This window comes from Schistocerca nitens, chromosome 5, assembly GCF_023898315.1.
Source record: "Schistocerca nitens isolate TAMUIC-IGC-003100 chromosome 5, iqSchNite1.1, whole genome shotgun sequence".
NCBI classification, from domain to species: Eukaryota; Metazoa; Arthropoda; class Insecta; order Orthoptera; family Acrididae; genus Schistocerca; species Schistocerca nitens.
The window spans coordinates 378,246,513-378,271,013 of record NC_064618.1 but is presented as its reverse complement, the minus strand read 5'-3'; positions in this window follow the sequence as shown (position 1 = coordinate 378,271,013).

Below are 24,501 nucleotides of genomic sequence, written 5' to 3'. Positions count from 1 at the left end.
GATCTTCCGGGATGGGACACTAGACTGACTCTTCCGATCCACTGACGACTGCATATGCGATCCAATTCTTGCTGCGTCGTTACAAAACAATATTCTGGACAACCGTAATGTTGATGCCACATCATTTGCCTTCATTCCAAGGAAGGTCTGCAAGTAATACTGAGAGAATATCCTCCAAGTATGTTAGATATTTATCACCATTTAAGGTGCAATGCATAAATAATGAATCACTGATTTCGTCGTAACCAACGTGAGTTTTTCTCATTCCAATAACACAAGATATGTCGATTAATTGTACCATGCTTCATGAAGGCCGACTCGTCAGGAAGAAACAGTAGAGCAAAAAATTTGGGATCTGTCTGTACTTGCTGAAGCGACCACTGGTATAATGTCGCTCAGTTCTCGAAATCATTCCCATGCAGTTTCTGATAAAGGGAAAATGTGAAATAGAGGTCATTTTCTATGTTGGAAAAATCCACAGGCGATAATCTTACTAGTTTCCTATTCACGACTTAACCGTCGGGTGCTAATGCGGCAGTTATCATTCACTGCAACTGATTTCACAGTTTCGTTATTCCCACCAGCTACTGTTCTTCGACGGTTCCTTTTTTTGTGGCAGTACAGTTCACTCAGTGGAGAGCTGTCGAATTAACCGTTATTGTAAAACTTCGATGATAAATGGTTAGAGCAGTCCTGGCACTTCTGCCACTATCTCCATAAATGTCTGATCTATCGTATTAGCCTACATTCTAAACAACAACGCGCTCAGGTATTGAAGGACCTTATTTAAGAAATAAGGGACAACGTGCATGCAGTGAGATCGAGGCAAATAATGAATAAATGAATGTTTCAGAATAGCTACACGGAGTGAACTGCAACACACTGAGTCGTTTGCCACAAATTTCTGTGTTTATGCTTTCGTCCCAATGCAGTTTCCTTGAGACGACATCGTTCTGGAACGTATTTGTGGTAACTGTCTACCACGCAAAGACTTAAGTGTTACATACGAAAATCACATACTTTTTCCATTTAATCAGTTTCTCAAATAAAAATGGGCTGTTCCTACTTAATACTTGAAAGCTGCCTGAACTCCTTCCCCCCCACCACCACGTCTGCTCTGGTCCCACCCCCTGGTGGTGGGCAGGGCTGGTCAACATTGGCATCACCGGATAGCATTTTTTTAAAGACTCAAATCATATTTTTTATTATTTTAATCCGATGCATAGCTTTTGAGACATTTTGTTGTCCCAAAAACAGTGACCTCATTAAAGTGACCTTCAAGCAAACCTCTGAAATCTTCCAGAGACACCCAGGTAAACATTAACTATTTTAGGTACACTGTATAAGATCACAGGCTTTCGCGGAGTCTTCCAATGACAAAGCCTTCTTGGTTGAATTTACGTGTATGTAGGTACTCCAAGGATTACACGCCTTGACGAGATTGCTAGTTAGCTTTGGCGTCATGGCATTATTTAACTGGGTGCCATTGAATGATTTCTTAGCTTTACTTGAAGGTCACTTGAATGAGGACACAGCCAAACTCTTGCGACATGCATTAACAAACGTTTACTTCAAATGTGGTGGGAAATTCTATGAGAAAATATATGTTGTTGCCATGGGTTCCACTTAGCTCTGGGTATGACAAAGCTATACATGGAGCACTTCTAAGACATAGGGCTGAATACTGTCCGCCTAAGATCTAAGGCGTTCTACAGATACGTAGATAAGACTTTTGTGGTGTGACGACATGACAGAGAAAAATCTACCTGAGGACGTACGCAATCTCAGCGGCATACACAAAAGAATGAAGTTGATTATGGGTATGGAAGAGATGGAATCCTATCCTTTTTCGAGATTTTGACCGAGAGAAGTCCTCCGGACGTTACGTTGGACACTCTCTCTGCAGGAAGAAGGCGTACACGGACCTTTACCGTAATACTCGGAGTTGCCACCATCCAGCGCACCGCAAATCGATACAAACCAACTAGTACATAGAGCCAGATCAATATGTGACAGAAAGAGCTCAGTGAATGAGAGACAGTATCTGCGGAATAATATCTGCAAAAAGGTTACAACGAGACCCAAATATGAGGCACTGTAAAGATAGATGAGAGGAGGAAGGACAAACAAGAAGCAGCAGAAGCCAGAAATGTTCCTGCCGTATGCAGGGCCACCGACAGCCACGACTGCGAGAACAATGGACAGACATCGAATAAATACCATTTTCTATATAACGCGGATAATTGAGGGCAATATTTGCTGGATTCAAGACCGGCTAGGTCTTCAGACGTCGGGCGCTTACAATATTGAGTGCAAATGTGGGAGGCAGTATATCGGACAGACACAGCGATGCCTCTCTCAACACCGTACCGAACACATAAGAGATATTCAGCTAGGGCAGGCAGACAAGTCTGCGGTGACAGAGCACAGAATCAACGAGGAACACTCCTTCGATTTAGATCAAACGAAAATATTGTGCAGCACGAATGGGTTCTGGGGCTCGAGTGTCAAAAAGGTGGTACAAATACGTCTGCACAGCTAACTAATAAACCTGGATAGGGGGTTTCAACTCAGTACAACGTGAGATTCCGCAATTACTAAAATGCAGCAGGAACGTTCCGATCTGAAGGCGGCAGCGTTCGCGTGAATGGAGAGACATCGGGTCTCGATGGACACCCTGAGGTAGCGCCACATTCCTCTACCACTTAGGCGTCAACTTCTTCCGTAAGCGCTTGACTGGCCCGCACGCAGAACAGTCAGCGTTCCAACGCAGAACACAACTTCCTATACTTCGCCTGAACAATATGGGCACAAAACGCATTGAAACGTTAAGACAAGACGACGCCACCGCTCGGCTGATCACTCGGGAAGAATTTATCGGCTCACCCCGTATGTGCACTGATGAGCTGAAATAGCATACCAGATGTGTCACATCTGGTTCTGATCAGGTGAATTTGGTTGCCAACAAAACGACGTAAGTTCACCATCACGCTCCTCAAACCACTGCAGCAGGATTCTGGATTTGAGACTCGGGTAGTTATCCTGCTGAAAGCTGCCATCGCTGTCAGGGAAAAGCATGATGTGGCGCAGGTGATCCTCAACATAAATCACGTATTCCTTAGCAGTCGTACCTTCGATAATTATACAATACCCATGGCGACCCAAGCCTCGATGGCAGCACATCGGCATACAACCAAAGACATCATGTAAAACGTATTGTGATTCATCTCAACAGGCGGCACATTGCCATTGATCCATGGTGCAATCTCTATGATGACGTACATATTGCAACCGTAACTAACGATGTAGTTGGATCAACTTGGGAAAACGTAGGTATCCTATACTGCACAGCTACGTGTTCAGTAATTTGAACTGAATTATATGTTCTGAAACACTTGTGCGTCACCAGTACTGTACGCAGTCATCTGATATCCCACAGACCGCCACATATTCTGCATTGGAGTGCGGTAAGACTAGGTCATTCACATTCTCTGATGAGGTGAGGACGTACTCATTGTTGCCTCGTAGGTGTTTCAGCGGCCTGTACTTTCCGTAGATGTTGACTAAGGCGGGTTGTCGTTTCCGACATGCTCACTCACGGTTGCCGTGTCGCTATTCCCCATTTTCAGCTCGTAAAACATTATTTACATGTGCCCGCAGCGGCAGCAGGAGGCACTGAGCGTCGCGATGCACAGTTATAACAAAAATATCTTTTTTTTTTCAGGCAAAAGGCTGGTCTTTTCTCGAATAACGTCGTTAAGTTAAAGGAAAGACCAGCCTATTGAGACCTTACAGTGTAAAATTAACTACAAAGTAAATGAAGTATCCAGAAGAAAAGATCGGATGTCTATGTAACTTCGTAAACTTACTCACATTGGCGTATAAAAAAAAAAAATAATTCATAGTTACAAATGTCTGTGATAGGTAGTAAAGATGCCAGAGTGTGTTACTTCTTCGTCTTTAGTGTTGCTACCAGGGCTTTTAGGATATATAAGGCCGCGTGAACAGCGTTATACACTACTGGAAATTGAAATAAGAACACCGTGAATTCATTGTCCCAGGAAGGGGAAACTTTATTGACACATTCCTGGGGTCAGATACATCACATGATCACACTGACAGAACCACAGGCACATAGGCACAGGCAACAGAGCATGCTCAATGTCGGCACTAGTACAGTGTATATCCACCTTTCGCAGCAATGCAGGCTGCTATTCTCCCATGGAGACGATCGTAGAGATGCTGGATGTAGTCCTGTGGAACGGATTGCCATGCCATTTCCACCTGGCGCCTCAGTTGGACCAGCGTTCGTGCTGGACGTGCAGACCGCGTGAGACGACGCTTCATCCAGTCCCAAACATGCTCAATGGGGGACAGATCCGGAGATCTTGCTGGCCAGGGTAGTTGACTTACACCTTCTAGAGCACGTTGGGTGGCACGGGATACATGCGGACGTGCATTGTCCTGTTGGAACAGCAAGTTCCCTTGCCGGTCTAGGAATGGTAGAACGATGGGTTCGATGACGGTTTGGATGTACCGTGCACTATTCAGTGTCCCCTCGACGATCACCAGTGGTGTACGGCCAGTGTAGGAGATCGCTCCCCAAACCATGATGCCCGGTGTTGGCCCTGTGTGCCTCGGTCGTATGCAGTCCTGATTGTGGCGCTCACCTGCACGGCGCCAAACACGCATACGACCATCATTGGCACCAAGGCAGAAGCGACTCTCATCGCTGAAGACGACACGTCTCCATTCGTCCCTCCATTCACGCCTGTCGCGACACCACTGGAGGCGGGCTGCACGATGTTGGGGCGTGAGCGGAAGACGGCCTAACGGTGTGCGGGACCGTAGCCCAGCTTCATGGAGACGGTTGCGAATAGTCCTCGCCGATACCCCAGGAGCAACAGTGTCCCTAATTTGCTGGGAAGTGGCGGTGCGGTCCCCTACGGCACTGGGTAGGATCCTACGGTCTTGGCGTGCATCCGTGCGTCGCTGCGGTCCGGTCCCAGGTCGACGGGCACGTGCACCTTCCGCCGACCACTGGCGACAACATCGATGTACTGTGGAGAACTCACGCCCCACGTGTTGAGCAATTCGGCGGTACGTCCACCCGGCCTCCCGCATGCCCACTATACGCCCTCGCTCAAAGTCCGTCAACTGCACATACGGTTCACGTCCACGCTGTCGCGGCATGCTACCAGTGTTAAAGACTGCGATGGAGCTCCGTATGCCACGGCAAACTGGCTGACACTGACGGCGGCGGTGCACAAATGCTGCGAAGCTAGCGCCATTCGACGGCCAACATCGCGGTTCCTGGTGTGTCCGCTGTGCCGTGCGTGTGATCATTGCTTGTACAGCCCTCTCGCAGTGTCCGGAGCAAGTATGGTGGGTCTGACACACCGGTGTCAATGTGTTCTTTTTTCCATTTCCAGGAGTGTATGTTGATTTATCATCGACAGTGACAAATAAATGCCACATGCTGATGTGGTAAAGCGCTATCAGCACTTGATAGAGTTTGAAATGGGGATTATAATGGTTTACTATTGACTGTCTAATATTTACAATAAATAGCTTTCGTAAGGTGCTGTAATACTGCCCTAGAACCTCAGTCTGGACGGCCGGCCGCGGTGGTCTCGCGGTTCTAGGCGCGCAGTCCGGAACCGTGCGACTGCTACGGTCGCAGGTTCCAATCCTGCCTCGGGCATGGATGTGTGTGATGTCCTTAGGTTAGTTAGGTTTAAGTAGTTATAAATTCTAGGGGGCTGATGACCACAGCAGTTGAGTCCCATAGTGCTCAGAGCCATTTGAACCAACTCAGTCTGGACGGAAGAACAACGTGCTACTTGAAGCTTTCAAGTGTCAGTTGGCTGATGTGGCATGTGATCACACACCTGGGAACGATTTTTACTGGTTGACAGCACGAGAAACATATGTGAGCATAACAAAAATTCAGGTCTCTGAATGGCTGAACTGTTTGAGGCCAGGAACGCCATTGTCGCAGCGTCGACCCAGCTGTCTTAATTATCGCCTGGCAGAGGGTTCATCGAACCATTTTCATACTACTTCTCTACCATTCCACTCTCTAATGGCGCGTGGGAAAAAGGAACACCTAAATCTTTCGTTCGAGCTCTGATTTCTTTTATTTTATTATGATGATCATTTCTCCCTACGTAGGTGGGTGTGATAAATATATTTTCGCATTCGGAAGAGCAAGTTGGTGATTGAAATTTCGTAGATCTCGCCACAAAGAAAACCGTCTTTGTTTCAGTGACTGCCACTCGCGTATCATATCAATGAACCTCTCGCCCCTATTGCGTGATAACACGAGCCGGGCTGCCCTTCTTTGCAGTTTTTCGATGTGCTCCGTCAATCCTACCTGGTAAGGATCCCACACCGCGCAGCAATATTCCAGCAGAGGACGGACAAGTATAACGTAGGCTGTCCCTTTAGAGGATTTTTCACATCTTCTAAGTGGTCTGTCAACAAAGCGCAGTCTTTGTTTCGCCTTCCCCACAATGTTATCTATGTGGTCTTTCCAATTTAATTTACTCGAAATTGTATTCCTAGGTATTTAGTCGAATTGATAGCCCTTAGAATTTTGCGATTTATCGTATACCCAAAATTTACCGGATTTCTTTTAGTACCCATGTGGATGACCTCGTTCTTTTCTTTGTTTAGTGCCAATTGCCACTTTTCACACCATACAGAAATTCTCTCTAGATAACTTTGTAATTGGAATTGATCGTCTGATGATTTTACTACTCGTTAAATTACAGAAACACCTGCAAACAATCTAAGGGGGCGGCTAGATCATTTATGTAAATCAGGAACAGCAGGGAGCCTATGACGCTAACTTGCGGAACGCCAGATATCACTTCTGTTCTACTCGATGATTTACCGTGACCTCTCTGAGAGGAAATCACGAACCCAGTCACACAACTGAGACGATACTCAATATGCACGCAATTTAATTAATAGTCGCTTGTGAGGAGCGGCATCAAAAGCCTTCTGGAAATCTAGGAATATGGAATCGATCTGAGATCCCTTGTCGACAGCACTCACTGTTTCATGGGAATAAAGAGCTAGCTGTGTTGCACAAGAACGACATTTTTTGAATCCGTGTTGGTTGTGTGTCAATAACTCATTTCCATTAAGGTGATTTATGATGTTCGAGTACAGTATATGCTCCCTAATTCTACTGCAAATAGAGGTCAGTGATACGGGTCTGTAATTCAGTGGGTTACTCCTATTTCCTTTCTTGAATATTGGTATGACCTGTGCTACTTTCCAGTCTTTAGGAAGAGACCTTTCGTCAAGTGAGCTGTTGTATATGATTGCTAAGAAAGGCGCTATTGTGTCTGCATACTCTGAAAGGAACCTGATTGGTATACCATCTGGACCGGAAGGCTTGCCTTCCTTAAGTGATTTGAATTGTTTCGCAACACCTAAGGTATCTACCTTTATGTAGCTCATGCTACCAGCTGTTCTCGTTTCGAATTCTGGAGTGTTTACTTTATCTTCTTTCGTAAAGGAATTACTGAAAACTGTATTTAGTAACGCCGCTTTAGTGGCATCATTATCGGTAACATTTCCATCGCTATCGCGCAGTGACGGTATTGACTGTTTTTTGCCACTGGTGTACTTTACATACGACCAGAATCTCTTTGGGTTTTCTACCATATTTTGAGACAATGTTTCATTGTGGAAACTATTAAAAGCATCTCGCATTGACGTCCGCACCAAATTTCGAGGGATTTTGCGTTCTTCTGAATGTGGCATGCTTATTTTCGTTGCTTCTGCAACAGTGTTCTGACGTATTTTGTGACCATGGTGGATCAGTCCCGTCTCTTATTAACTTATGAAGTATGGATCTATCAACTGCTGTCGATACTGTATCTTTGAATTTGAGCCGTATCTGGTCTACACTTACATAATTAGCTTGGAAGGGATGCAGACTCTCTCTTAGAAAGGCATCAAACAAATTTTTGTCTGCTGTTTTAAATAGATATATTTTGCGTTTATTTCGGTTGATATGGTTTTGAGCCTCGCTACAATGACCTTGTGATCACTAATCCCCGTATCCGTCGTGAAGCCCTCTATTATATCAGGATTATTTGTCGCTAAGAGGTCAAGTGTGTTTTCACAACCATTTACAAGTCGTGTTGGCTCATGAATTAATTGTTCAAAGTAATTCTCAGAGAAAGCATTTAGTACAATTTCGGAAGATGTTTTCTGTCTACCACCGCCTTTGAACATGTATTGTCGCCAACAAATCGAGGATAGATTGAAGTCTCCACCAATTATAACTGTATGATTGGGGTACTTATTTGTGATGAGATTCAAGTTTTCTTTCATCTGAATCGGGAGTCGGTAGAAGGAGCCAATTATTATTTTCGTACGGCTGTTGAGTATAACCACTACCCATACCAGTTCACAGGAACTATCTATTTCAACTTCACTACAAGATAAACTACTACCAACAGACACAAACACACCACCACCTACTTCATTTAATCTATCCTTTCTGAGCAGTGTTGGGACCTCTGTAAAAATTTCGGCAGAATTTATCTCCGGCTTTAGGCAGCTTCCTGTTCCTATAACGATATCATCTTGGTGCTTTCTATCAGCGCTTGAACCTCTGTTACTTTTCCAACACACCTACGACAATTTACAACTACAATACTGACTGTTGCTTGGTCAATTCTCGTCGTTTCTTTGTTCTGTACCCTTTGAGACTGGAGCGCTTTTTGAGCTTTTCCGAGACTGTCTAACATAAAAAACCGCCCAGTCCACGCCACACAGCCCCTGCTACTCGTGTAGCCGCCTCCTGTGTGTAGTGGACACCTGACCTATTTAGCGGAACCCGAAACTCCACCACCCTATGGCGCAAGTCGAGGAGTCTGCAGCCCACATGGTCACAGAACCGTCTGAGCCTCTGATTCAGGCCCTCCAATCAGCTCTGTACCAAAGGTCCGCAATCGGTCGTGTCGACGATGCGGCAGATGGTTAGCTCTGCCTTCATCTCGCTAGCGACTGGCAGTCTTCACGAACTCAAACAGCCGCCGGAAACCGATCCATAGCGACACATGTCATTAGTGCAGACATGAGCCACCACTTGCAGCCACCGTTCATGGCATCCGGAAGGACTCTTTCCACATCTTGGATGACTCCCCCCGATATGCACACGGAGTGCACATAGGTTTTCTTCCCGTCCTTCGCTGCCATATCCCTAAGGGGCTCCATCACCCGCCTAACATTGGAGCTCCCAGTGACAAGCAATCCCACCCTCTGCGCTTGTCCGGACCTCTCAGGAAGACCGGCCACTACCGCAACAGGTAGGCCACCCTTGCTGCCTCAGAAGTACTGAAATTAGATTGATTGTCAAAAGGCCACAGATCAGGTCGTGAGAGTCTTGACGATGGTAATTACTAATTATGACGTGAATGTTATTATCGACAAAATCATTGCATATTAAAACGCGTTGTTAGACAACGCTGGATCAAAACGCTGTGTGACGTCAGTTGAAACTTCTTTATTGAAATGAGTGTGGCTGTACTTAAATTGCTGAATGGCTGGGACCCACAATATCCTAGCGCAACGCAATATGACTGCTCAAAAAATGGGTAACCTGGCTTCAAATAATTAATTCAAAAGAACGGCCCTGACTAAAAAGAAATCGTAACAATAACCTAAAAATTTCATTAAGCACTTACCTTATAAAAATCTTCATTACGCGTACTACTGCAAAACAGCGAGCGTCAATACTGCCTGCTACATAAAAGAGTCTAACTATTAAAGCCACTAAATACTAACAGGCATGTGGTTAGCAAAGGAAAGATTTTGTTGCAGACCAAATAGTATATTTTTTACCTTAATAATGTGACATCCAGTTCAAACACGAATACAAATCAAGCGCTTCACAGCACTGCCAACACAGAAACAGCCCACTACGTACACAGTGATTACAAAAACGTTTTGATACTTTGGTGCGACAGGAACTGCAGATTATTACACTGATCGTCATAGAAGAGCTGCTCGCAAAAAGGATCCCACCGATCCGCAGCAGACAGGGGACTAGACGAATTCGGGAGGGGCTGCATCTTTGCCTTGCAGGAGGCTGACTCATGCTATTGTTATACTGTGCGCCACACCAGTCATACAGACAGCTCCATTGCTCGTTGTTGGCAGCAACATTTAGGATGTGGACGTGCGACATACACCACAAGCACGGAGGGTCGACGGAAGATGCACCACGAGCCATCAGATCCAACAACAATGATAGACGCTATTCAGCGGGCTGTCCTGTCTACTTAACATCCCGTAAATGCTAGCTGGTATCATTGACAGGCGACTGCCTGACGTAGAGCTCACCGCACGCTGACCTTTATGAGGCCTGCTACTTACACAATAACAGCGTCGCGCCCGAATCTCCTGGTATCGGCAACGACGGACAAGGAGCGCTACCAACTGGTAGCGGCTCATCTTTAGTGCAGAGTCCTATTTCTCCTTTGTAGGCGACAACCAATAGGTCTGTGTCGGTAGACGAAGTGGAGAGAGACACGAAAAGCAGCTTGTTGCCTTCCATCACATGTCCTGCCCACCTGCTGTGGTGGTGGTGGTGGTGGTGGTGGTTAGTGTTTAACGTCCCGTCGACAACGAGGTCATTAGAGACGGAGCGCAAGCCCTGGTTGGGGAAGGATTGGGAAGGAAATCGGCCGTGCCCTTTCAAAGGAACCATCTCGGCATTCGCCTGAAACGATTTAGGGAAATCACGGAAAACCTAAATCAGGATGGCCGGAGACGGGATTGAACCGTCGTCCTCCCGAATGCGAGTCCAGTGTGCTAACCACTGCGCCACCTCGCTCGGTGCTGTGGTGGTATTTCGAGCAACATTCTATGGTGCCCATTCACTGTTAGTGTTCCTAATATGCTCCGTGACGGAAGCAAGATATGTGGAGGGGGGGGGGGCCCTTGATCTACCATTCGTAAATGCCTACATCGATGCCCTATTTCAATAGCACAATGCTCGTGCTCATACCGCTACCACATCTTGCGCATTCCCTGCAGATATGGATGCTCTGCAATGGCTAGTGGCAGCGGCTGATCCCTCAACAAACAAGAAGGTGTGAAGTGCCGAGGAGCGCGTCATCAGGACCCCACATCCACCCATCAGTGTGCAGGAACTGCATCTCAAGTGCAAGCAGCGCGGGATGGAGTATCACAAGGCTACATCTGAGATCTGTAGATCTCTATGCTGCGACGTTTGGACACATGTATTCGCAAACATGTGGCTCTGGTGTCATATTGTCATCAACACTTTGTGGCTGTGCAGCACAATAAATGTTGATTTTCCGAAGTTGTAAGTATAATCACTTTCAGTGTGTGGTACCGTCGGCCCGCATGCCAACAAAAATCGCAGTCCGCCTTCTCCTTCTGGGTGCAGCTGTTTATATGAATTTCAGTGTATTACATGTGGCATCCATGAAGGCTACTTGAAATGTTCGTTACTGAAGTCAGGTTCCTCACCATCGCATGGTTTAGACCTGACAGCAATTTGACGTCTCAACGACTCATTGAACACACGACCTGTCGCTATCAGCCTCTGTGAAAGGGACACCATCTGTAGAAGATCCCTGGTAGGAACCTTCTATAGATGGCATTAGCGAGATGCGACGGATATGCCCATCTCCTAACTCAAGTCTCTCGTCTTCGTGCGGTTCAGTACAGATGTCAGGGCACGTACTTACCAACGCAAGGTGTACTCTATCTGGATTGTCGAATCGTCAGTATCCGGATCTGTGGGGTATTACAATATGACAGTTTGATTGAACAGGAACGTCAGGGAAGGCATACTAGACGTCGAGGTTCCGGTCAACCGTGTCTGACTACCATAAGAACGATCACCGTTTTGCGCTCCTAACATATGAAATGTTCCCTTAGAAAAATTATAAATGACTGTGCTTAAACTGACACACAATATTTTTAGCGCAACGCAATCTGACTTTCAAAAATCCCTACAAAAGAATGGCCTTTCATGAATCACTTACCTCACAAAAATCTTCGTTACTCAAACTACTGCAATACAGCGTGCGCCAATACTGCCAGCTGAATAAATGATTCTAACTACTGAAGGCACTAACTACTGATAGGCATAGTTAGCAAATGAAAGATTTTGATTGAGAACAAACTATGTATTTACCTTAATAGTGTTCAAAAGTCATTATATATATATATATATATATATATATATATATATATATATATATATATATATATATATATATATATCAGTTCATGGTATCCAGTATTACAAATCTACTCTTTCTGCCGGACACGCGTCCAGATCGTCCGCTCTTAAGATTCTGCCATCTCTATCCCCACATCCACCACTGCTGGCGGCTCACCTCCAACTGCGCAACGCTACGCGTTGTTCACATCCAACTGCCCAACACTACAATAGCGACTATTCCAACAATGCCAACCAGCCACAGACTTCACGCAGCACAGTCAGTGATTTTCATATAGAGCGCTACGTGGCGTTACCAACATAAAAACCTAAACAGCTTACTTACACATATTGTAACGAAGAGGTTATATTATTCCAATGTTTTGGAGAGACATAGGTAATGCTCATGACGTCATCGTCTGGGGGGGGGGGCGGCATCAGGTATGACGTTGGGAGCAGATAGTGTTGGTAGTGATTGAGGAAACTCTGATGGCGCTACAGAACCTTATGGACATTCATCGTCCTCTCGTTACCACTCATGCAAATGTATCAACGTGGCACTTTTCGACAGGACCATTCTCATCCTCACGTGGTACGTATCACTAAGATCTGTCTGTGTGATACTGAGGAACAACTGTGGCCAGCAACAAGATGATCCTTATCTGTCCAGAATATGTCTCTGATCATGTCCCAGTGCCCATGTCCAAGACCAATTACAACAGTTGCGGGGAGTAGAGAATATAACGGCTTTATGAGACACTTCACAACTGAATCAATGCATGCGTCCAGGCTAGATGGAGTGCAAAGTCATAGCGATAAGTATGCTCATACTATTAAGATCTTCCTTAATTTGGAACGATTTTGTTATCACTGCTAAGTAGTTGTTTATCTTCTCAAGCCGTGGAGTTTGGTTTCGTTTCACTCTCCGTTATTGCGTGCTTCACTTATTTCTTGCCATGGCTTGTAAAAATATGAGAAAGAAAATGTTGGAGGTAATGTTAGTGATGTGGGATTGTGATGACACAGTCTATTTGTTGTCATTATTTTGGCCTACGCTCTCCAATTTCCTTAAATATTTTTCGTCAGAGCGTTGGAAGAAAATTCCCATAAATTTTCTCCTCCTTCGTATAAAGTTCACAAGAAAAGGTAGCATGCACGGTGTTCGTAGAGTGGGATTGTAGTGCAGATTGTGCGGAAAGTTTCCTTTTGCTTTTTACCGTCGACGCAGCAACTGGTACTACGGTCGGCCATTGTGCATTTTGGTGCCACCAAACGAGCACGGCGGTCGTCGTGACAGCGCTGTAGAGTGCTGTAGGCGGGGTGGGAGGAGCTGAGGAGAGTGTCCGCACAGTCCAGAAACGCCCGCAGCCCCGGCAGTAGGCTGGGACAATGGCCGCCCGAGCCGCTGCTTTCGGCGACGCGGCCCGCTGCCTGTTAGGACCGGACACCTGCGCGCGCCGCCTGCCGATTCACCTCGTTAGAGCCGCCTCTCTACAGCCAAATGCAGCCCGCTGTAGCGGCCAACCACCAGTTACAGTCCCCGGGCTTCAATACTTTCTGACAGACGCTACACAGTCAACTTTTTTCCGCATAACAAAAAATGGTTCAAATGGCTCTGAGCACTATGGGACTCAACTGCTGTGGTCATAAGTCCCCTAGAACTTAGAACTACTTAAACCTAACTAACCTAAGGACAGCACACACATCCATGCCCGAGGCAGGATTCGAACCCGCGACCGTAGCGGTCGTGCGGTTCCAGACTGTAGCGCCTTTAACCGCTCGGCCACTCCGGCCGGCCCTCCGCATAACAAACCTTATGATTTCCATTTAAAAACAGTCGATTTCATAGCAACCATAGCTACAGCACTTGAGCATTGTTATCGATATCTTACGCAGCAACACTTACAACACTAGATTATGTATGGGTACGTTTACGGTGGTACATTTCATGAGTGTTTATGTTGCTGTGGTCTTCATTCCAGAAACTGGTTTGATACAGCGCTCCACGTCAGTCTGCCCCGTCATCTGCATAACTTCTGCATCATCAAATCCAGAATATTAGGACATGTTTTTATAAAGCAGATTTGAAGATGGTCATTATAGACCGAAACTGGTAGCCTGAGGGCATAATAATTTGTGACCATAAACGTGAAGTATAGGAAATTTATTCTATTATCTGGTCAGTGTTCAATTCCCCTTCACGTAGCAGCTTGTAAATCCATGTCAGTCAGTTTACTGTATTTCATCCTTAGCCTACCTCTACAAATTATATCACCGCACTTCCTTCCATTACCAAATAGAGATTCCCTGATGACTCAAGATGTGTCCCATCAACTTTACAGGTATTTTAGTCAGGTTGCCCAATTAATTCCTTTCTTTCCCAGTTGTATTCAGTACATCATACAATCAATCGTTAACATTCTTTTGCATCGAAACTACTGAATAGCTTCTACTTTCTTCTTGTCTGTATTGCTTATCACTCACATTCCACTTCCATACAAGACTACACTTCACATAAATACCTTTAAAAAAAGGGTTCCTGACATCTAGATTTTTATTCGGTGTTCACAAATTGCTAATCTATTTTTCTAAGCATAGACTTATTTAATTCAGTTTCATTCTGTTTACCTTGTTTTACATTTGGTGACGTTCATCTCCTTAATTCTTTCTGGTAGCGGTCGTGTGTGTCTCGTTGCTAAATTTTAAGCACAGTATGGAAGTGGGGCCCCGTTTCCGACATATGTTAATTACTCACACTCCAAAATGGTGAATTATGAGTTCTGTGACTACTAAACAAGAAAATAATTGCAATTACTTTGATTTATTCTCATAAAGTACTAACTTCTTCTACTGGCTATTGATGGCTGAGACTTGCCATGAGTACGTACAAGAGATAATTTGAGCAATGAATATTTTAACGCTACTGAAGTCGCCCTGACACATGTCCCCCAGTAGGAGTACGTTAGTTTCATTATTTATATAAATCGTCATGTAATAATCTACACGTTCCCTAACCTTATCCTGTGGATACGATAGACTGTCAGGATAAGCCTACAAAATCCAGTCCCCCTTTTAACAAATAAGTTACAAATATATAAAATGTACACAAGAAACAAGATTCATTGATACAGGAAAATACTATCTATTAAAGGATAAATTCTGTGAATTTAACAAATTTATTAATCATAAAAGCAATTTGAAGACACTAAACAGTAATTACAAATCTCAGGCTCTCTCTGTCTTAATAATGGACCTTAAACTGTCTCGCTTTGCCCTATAACGTACTCGCGATGTGTGATTAGGAGCGGAGTAGCTGACATCCCCCGTAGTACTAAACAGCAAGAAGGAACTACTATCTCAATGAGCAGTGTGAAACGTCAGTGCAGAACGGAGTAGAACACACGCAGACATTATACATTAAATTAAGTGTACTTGACGATTTCAGTCACATGCATTTTTCTAATGAACGAACACAAACCTGTCTTTTCTATCATTGAAGGGGCTTACTTATGTCCTATTGGATGTAAACGCGGTTTGTAAGTTGTAAAATAACGCCACCTTACAATACTTTCCCGTTTTGTACTAGTATGAGATGACTCTTATAGTGTCGTGTCATGCAGTACAAAATTTTTATGTTACGCACTTATCAATTTATCAAATCTATTCACCAAACATTCACTCCTGGGATGCTACCAACTTTATTTTTTATTGACATGGTAATTATTTACTTCTTTGTTCGTCGGTGCCTTACAATATGAATTATTTTTGGTTTGTAGCACAACTATTAGAATGTTCAGGTGCAAAATAATGCACGTGAGCAAAAGAAAACTGTAAAGTAACAATGTAATTTAACTAGTTAATTATGACAAATGGTAGTCCCTCTATTTAATTTAAACTCTTTTCACGCAATCTCTCATCTTTCACTAACTGAATCTATATCAGTACAATATATTAAAAAACGTATCTAATACATATGGTCATCGAACATTAAGATTTCTTGTTTAGAAGAGGGCAGTCTCGTCTTTATCATTTCAAAAAATAGGACTTCGTCATTTTATCATTTCAAATAATTAATATTCGTTACATATAACAATTTTCTGGTGTAATTGTATCTGGAAGTGTTTCTGTCCTGGTGAATGAGCCAATTAGCTTTACACAATTTATAAACGGTCGGGGTAAGTCCAGTTCTTACTTTTAGTGTACATTCTGTAAATCCAAAAGAGGCATGTTTGTAATCATATTGCTTACTTTGACGATCTGCATTTAAAAGAAAATTACAAATGTTCTTTTTCAAAAAAATGGTTCAAATGGCTCTGAGCACTATGGGACTTAACTTCTGAGGTCATCAGTCCCCTAGATCTTAGAACTACTTAAACATAACTAAACCTAAGGACATCACACACATCCATGTCCGAGGCAGGATTCGAACCTGCGATCGTAGCGGTCGCGCAGTTCCAGACTGTAGCGCCTAGAACCGCTCGGCCACTACGGACGGCAAATTCGTCATTAGACTGAAACTTGTGTCAATGAAAACACTAGCACTTTGAAACAGTTCTTTTTCCCGATGTGTTTCGATCAGCGGCCTTCTCAATATCCCTTCATATTTAAACAGAAAAACATTCGTAATGCTGTTCTGCCGTGCTCTTCAGCACAACTACAACCTTTGGAGAACTTAAATCCTCGATTCGAACAGTCAAAAAGCCTCAAACGTTTCCGAACTCGACATACAGTACATATGTCCACCGTAGCCCATATCCATTTCCCATGTACTTCGTCCACGATGGCGACACTCAATCCATTTGCCTTCATTGCACATCACGGACCGTTGTCGACACCCTATCGGAGTCCATTCTTTGATCCGCCTTGTCTGCAGATCCACTGCACCCATCATTTTGGATTGCGCGCGCAGTATAACTCCCCGTCCCTGACTAGAGACAACTAACCAATATCGACTGACGTATCTCCCCGTTCGAGACTTAACACAGCGATAACATCCTGCACGGCACAGTTAACGTCTTTGAGAATATCACCCGAGCTCCTAAGAAACGAACAAAATTAAAGTTTCATTTCAACAGTAACCCTTTCAGGTACATAAGAAAACTAAAGTGCTAGCGATTAAAGGCTTTGTATCTCTATCTCTGTGGTAACTGGAGGTTTTATAAACAAAATATGTTATTATTTCAAAAATTTTTATTTGTACTGCTAAAAAAAAAAAGCTGGGACGTATTTGTCCCTGTGGTCCTTAAAGGACAGTTACAGATCACATTACACTTAATACATCGATAAATTACAGAGGCTGTGTATATGTTGTCTATTTGATGTGAAATTCTGCAAAACAGTTTCTGCTTGAAGTAAATCATAAACTAACACCAGACTGTCAACAAATATTGCAGGTGCGATTTTCAACACACTTTGAAGCACAATGAACACATCTCTTCCTTACGTCTGATTTTATCATTCGGTGCTCTGGACTCTTTGGATTGCAACTGGTCTGCAATCTTCGTCATGTTTTCACTACTGTTGATGAATTCCTTCGTCGACTTGAATAATTTCCAATTAGATTTCTCGCAATGCATTGTCTGAACTCTAGGGATGATACTGTTGATTTGAATCCTGATTCTTCTGCCCACATTGAATATATTATATACGCATTGTTTACACCAATGTCTTGAAGATCAAAGAAAATTCTCAGGTAATACTTAATCTTTGCCTTTCTGTCGATCTCATAAGTCACTTTCTTCTGGTCCCATCCACCTGTTGTACTTTCTTATGATAAGAGGACACTGAACATTGAGCTTTTCAGAAGAACCAGACTGATGGCTCTTCACTGTCATACATGGTATTGACTGATCTGCATTGTTGGAAAAATTCAAGTACTTTCGAATCTCTTCAAACCGATGCAGTGACATATTCTGAGCTATGTAAGGAACACCTAAATCAGGTTCAGTTGCCCAGTAGCTTCTAAATGTAGGCAAAATATGGTACCCCATTACCAGGTTCATACCAAGAAATGCCTTGATTTCATCTTCATTTGTGCTAAATGCGTTGCCTGATTGTTCTGCATACCGAATACTTTCAGGAATTAATATATCATGCACCTAATCTTTTAGGGCAATATTGGAAGAAAAAATTTCAAATGGCTGTGGCATTTCATGATCTTCACTGACACTAAACAAAAGCTCTTTCCCAAATTCATGATTCATGTTATCACTGAACTGTCTTGGTTGGTAAGTTCTCGACCATTTAAATTCTGGTAAATCTGGAAGGGAATCAGGTACCTCAGCATTTGTTTCTGATATTTCGTCTGTATGCCTTCATTTGCTATTTGGGCTACGTATTTATTTTTCAGGATCTTCTATAATAACATGTTCTCTTTCATCTTCCATATCTCCTTCAAGAAAAATTTTATCTTCTTCATCCAGTAACAGATTATCTTCGTCATCACTACTGCAAGCCTCCAAAATCTGCATAACACTTTCATCAGTGATGAAAAATTCTCTTTTTCTGGAGCACGTGACCTAAAAGCAGATTTGAAATTATACCAGTACAAATTGTTTCCGCTTATTTAATAAAATGAAAGATAATATATTTTCAACCGAATTTTAAATACCATTCTGCTCATTTTTTTACGTAATAGTAACGATTTCATGGCATTCAAAAACAAGTACACAAATTACCATTGTGATACATTGGGACAACTATGTCCCAATGAATGAAAATAAAGATTTCCACTGAAGAAATACAGTTATTTTCTAAATGAATGATCTAAAGTAAAAGAGAAACTTACTTGAATATACTTCCAAGCTTTGACAGTAAGCAGAGAACACAATACGCACCCAATAAGTGAATAAATTTCTATGTCTGCTCGAAGTGAGAACCACCAACAATAACCGACGACTAATGGTAGTTATAGTAATTGTTGCAACCAAAGATGTACGATATTAAAGAAAACAAATATCTGTGCTTCAAGTAGAGCATCTGCAGCATATTAACTGTGATTACAGTCCAATTAGTAAGGTGATTTATATGTGGGACCAATGTGTCCCATGTACGTGAAAGGGTTAACGAGAGTTATATCATTGTATTCATATTTTAAATAGATTTCGAATGCCTTTAAAAAGCTTATCGTCAGTTACAACAAATTCTTGGTTCAATACTTCAGCTCACAAAACTTAAAGATGGAACTGGTAATCATGCACCAATTGCCTCGTATCGATATCTTGAACTGTTCACGAAGTTTATAACATTTTATGATGTAACTTGTATACGACTAAGTTTAGTTATGGCGCTTCCAGTTCCGTTTTCATCACAAAGAAATCGTGCAGACACCGTGAAGCTCCATTTACAATGAGACTCTTTGCCTGAAGATAGAAAACTTCAGTCGGTATGCACACTACACATGAAATACCAATGTTATGTCTTGGTACACTGATGACTGCCCGACGAATGTTCGCAATCGTCACAAAGTTCCAATGCGTGACAACGAGGAACGACAATGTATCCAGATACATAGGTTTCAGTCCTGCTACTCTGAACAGATACTGGAGAAATAAAATGTTACTACCGTTCGTTGATCCAGTTTAATATTTGCGCGAATCGTGTTAAGTAATGAAATCCGTAGAATATGCGAAAGAAAGATGCCATCAACCGAATCCATTCTTAACGCCGCGATATTTACGAGAACCGTAAAGAGATATATCTGAGGAGCGTATAAAATGTCTGCGTTTAACGGCTCTCCGGCGGCATTAGCGGGTGCAGTCAGTGAGAGTGGTACACGGTTAATGGGCCAAATATAAATTTACGTCTGCGGAGGTCGCGGTCGCTGAGCCCTGACTTATTGGGGCTATTTACGAGACCGCGTAAAACCTCGGTGCCCTGCCCTTAAGCCCACCGAGGAGCGAGAAGTTTCAGCCAGATAGCGGAAGCGAGAGCCAGAAAAGCGACGAAGAGAAGAGGAGAGAACAAAGTTAGTGGCTAGTTCCGTTTCTGTTCCAGGTGCTTAACGGCGGCCTTTGGATGTCGTATCTCATGTTAACACAGCAGCACCTGAGATTTGGATGTGTAAGGTCTCTGCACACGCGAGCAACAACTACAGCCATCTATTGGTCAGCAGTGGAACTACAGGAGCTGCAGCCTGAGATCAGAGTTCACACGTGCTCAACTACAAAAATACATTTTAATGTCAACAGTTTGTAATATCTCTGTTCCCTATAAAATAAATCTAACATAATTAACGCGACCTTGTTTTATATACCGAACATCAGAATTGTGAGCATGTATTAAAAAATGTTTCCGGTATGATTATTTTGTTTTCTACGATATTATTAAACTGCACGCGGTCAGGTGACATATCTCTTAATTAATTTTGTAAAAATGAAACACTTGCCATAATTATTCAAAGTAATCTGCAAGACGGGGATGTCGCCAAGCTGCAGTACATTTACCGTCCTACCCTCGTAAGTGGGTTTGCCTACCTTTACCGTAAAGGGTTAGCTGATTATGTAAACTGTAAAGGGTTAGCTTTCTTTTCTTCTCTCTCACACACTATCCTCAGTCAGTTGGCATGATAAACACATTTACTATTCAGATGGTGCGAAATACCTTTCCAGGTTCTGTGGACTTACTATGTGGATACAGAGTGTTTTCGACGAGATAAAAAAGATGTAAACTATGAACTTGGCAAATCTCTCTCATGTGCACCCAGAAACTTCTTGGTGGTCTATGGTGTACAGTGCGCGAAATTCAGGACTTTGCGGAAGTAGCCGAATTTTATTAGCAGTAGCGCGTAGCAGCAGGTCTAGTAATCAGTGGTGATGCTGAAGGTACGGAGACATACAGGTTCATTTCTTTGCTGGCACCGTCCTCAAAAACAATACAATCTATTCTTAATAAATTAATTAAGTCAATAAAACGTCCTGAGTTTTGCATCCGGAGTAGAATTAGCATAGAATACGCCATAGTAGAGTTTACAAAAGTGGTCCTTCATGTATTATTACACAGGGATGAATTTGGCACACGTTTGCGATTTTAGATTTTCAAGGGGTAGGAAAATTTTGTATATTTTTCGGGTATTCAGCCTGCTGGTATCGCACGAAAGGGGGCATAATTAGTTGAGAGGACTTCTTGCCGTCTTCAGGCGTTTCTGATAGGTGGTGACAGGTGTGTTTTTAGATATAGCAACGAAATCTCGTACTTTTGAACAGAAACTTCCACTAATTGTCTAGAATCATTAGGAATAAGAGCAACTTCCAGTGATCGGCTACGATCATGTCTCAAAAAATGGGGACAACGTGTATAGGTAGCAATGGTTAGGAAACATTTATTAGATTATTAGAGTAGGAGTCCTTCAGCGCTTTTTTACACACATTAGTTGCGGAGGGGCGCGTTATAACTTCTCGTTCCTCTAATAGTCATTAAAGTGTTGCTACCTCAACAGACTTCTTGTTGCCCGCCCCTTCACTGAGAGTTGATAGTTACTGGCTCACCCGACAAAAGCAGTGTTAACGAAAATTCTACTAAATACCTTACAAGTAAATGTTGCATAACTCAATCATGCAGGAGCATCAGTAATTTCTTAAACTTTCGGGCGTTCAGGATAATAAGACAAACTTGCATAATATGTTTCCAAAGTTCAATGGATCAAGTATTATTGCCTCACAAAACAAGTTATAAATGGCTATGAAGTCCGCATTTACAGTCAAACTACCATTCGTGCAAGCTGATTATGGTTTTTTTTCCTACAAGTCCTCCGCACGAAAGCAGACACAAGTTACCCAGTCCCACCAAAAAATTTTCACGCCCTACCTCACCGACTCATAGCTATTCGGGAGGTATTACGCCAAGTTGTTTAGTGATCTTAGGAAGAAGTGCTCCCCCAGATGTTCCAAGATGTTCCCGAAACACGCCAGGCGGGGTTTACGTATGTCCATAAACTTCACACCCAAATGACATCCAAACAAATCCACTTACCTATTTCCAGGCTTTCACTATAATGTTGAAAACTGAAGTCCCTTTACAAATCTGATAGTAGAGTACATACGACGTAAGATTTTATTTCGTCTTAACAAAAAATTCCCATGCAGCGGTTCCACACTGAACTGTACAATAAGACGGTTGACGAGTGACTCCCAGAGACACAGGACGGTAGCACAAAGGACTACACAAAGCGCGGGAAATCTGTAACTCCTATTTGCTGATGACTTACGAAGAAACCTCGAACACTCTAATTCTGTCGGTAATTCCTAAGTCATCTCCTAGAGTCACGGAAGTCAGTTTATAAAATATATTCTAAATTTACGAAAACAAAGAAAATTTATATAAAGTAAAATACAAACTATTCCTAGAAATGACATACGAACTGATTCAACACCTATCATTTAGTCTGGCTGTTTTTCTTCAGAAAGATGCACACTAACACCTATGTCACATGATTCATGATTGCACAAGAACTTTTCCACACCTATATATTACATAGTTTTTAATAAAATAGAACAATTGCACTTTACGTATGTCCTCCATACACTCTCTGTCTCTCAACAGTCACACAATAAGGCATAATTAAATAATAATTTTGTAAGTGGTTACTATTCAGTCACCAGCTACTGTAATGAAAGCAAAGAAAAGCCTAGAAAAAAATTCCATGAACAGGATCTTTTTAGTTATAGTTTCAACGTGGAATTCGAATCAAATTCGATATCATTACTTAAGATTCATTGGGACTGTGCACAACGGATCGTACGTAAGCACCTTGCCCAGCGGCCAGTGACTGCTGCGCTGCCGTGAGAAGAAAAACTGCTTCCTTCGGGTACGGGACAAGATACTCTTAAAGATGGCTTACTTGACTGCGACGTGGAAAGACTGCGAAAAATTTGCTATGTTACACAGTGATTTGCCATACAATGTTAAATATGGGGAAGAATTATTTTTGTCGATGACAGTAACGTTATAATCAAAAATAAAACCTCAGAACTCCAGGCAGACAAAGCATATGAAGACCCAGAGATTTTTACTGTTGGCCACCATGCAGTAAACGTAGACAGAAAATACAGAAAAAAACACCGTGAATTTCTACTTAAAGACGGAAAAATCCTTCAAAGCAAAATGCAGATGAAAATTTCGTATATTATATAGCAAAAAATTACTTCTTTAGGAACTAATATCGCCTTTTATCTTCAGCTGAATGAACGAAGAAGATGTCATCGCGAAACTATGGCCTAAGAACACTGTCATGACTGTGCAGAAGACAATACCTTATACTTAGACACTATTGCTATATGCACTCCATCTTTACTTACATATTCATTTTCCGGGCCCATTAACGAAACGTGGACGTATTCTACACATTACGGAAAAGGTCGATTGGAATAGTAATTAAAAATAGTAACCGAGCTATCTGCAAGGCTGGTTTTAAATGTCTCTGAGCACTATGGGACTTAACTTCTGAGGTCATCAGTCCCCTAGAACTTAGAACTACTTAAACCTAACCTAACCTAAGGACATCACACACATCCATGCCCGAGGCAGGTTTCGAACCTTCGACCTTAGCAGTCGCGCGGTTCCAGACTGTAGCACCTAGAACCGCTCGGCCACCCCGGCCGGCGCTCGGTTTAAACAACTGAAAATCCTGACCACACCATATTAGCACTTCTATTAGTTTCTTACGCACATCAAGAAAAATATCAGCAATAGCCTCACAAACAGCACTTCCATATTCATGGATGATTAGCCAGACTAAATTTACATTTACCAATAGTAAAAATGTCGGCTTATGAGATAATATAAGTGAATGCATGAGGCAATAAATTTTTGAAATTCCATTTTGTATAAGAATGATATGTCTGATACAATTTTGTAAGTTTTCTGTGTATGAAAAAAACGACTAAGTAACTAACTAACTTGTTGACGAGATGCGAATGTTCGATTTGTACAAAGTTGTGGATATTTACTTTTGTTGAGCACTATCAACCACCTTGGATAAAGGAATAGCGGCAGCCGACGGACCAACTAACTGCCACACAAGTAATATTGCAAACTCAAGTTCTCCTTCCATATGACTGCAGTAGCTGTCTTGCATATGGCACGTAATCACTGTAGTGAGGAAAGAAACCTTTATCGTCTATTTCATATTTTAAATATACTTAATGTTACCATGTCAGGCTTGCTAAATACTTACTACAATTGTTCGTAGAAGAAAGGAAAAACTGGTAGAGGACTCCCTTGCGGAAGGTGAGTTAGGGTACTGGAGAAATGTATGAAGACGCCAAGCGGTACGAAAT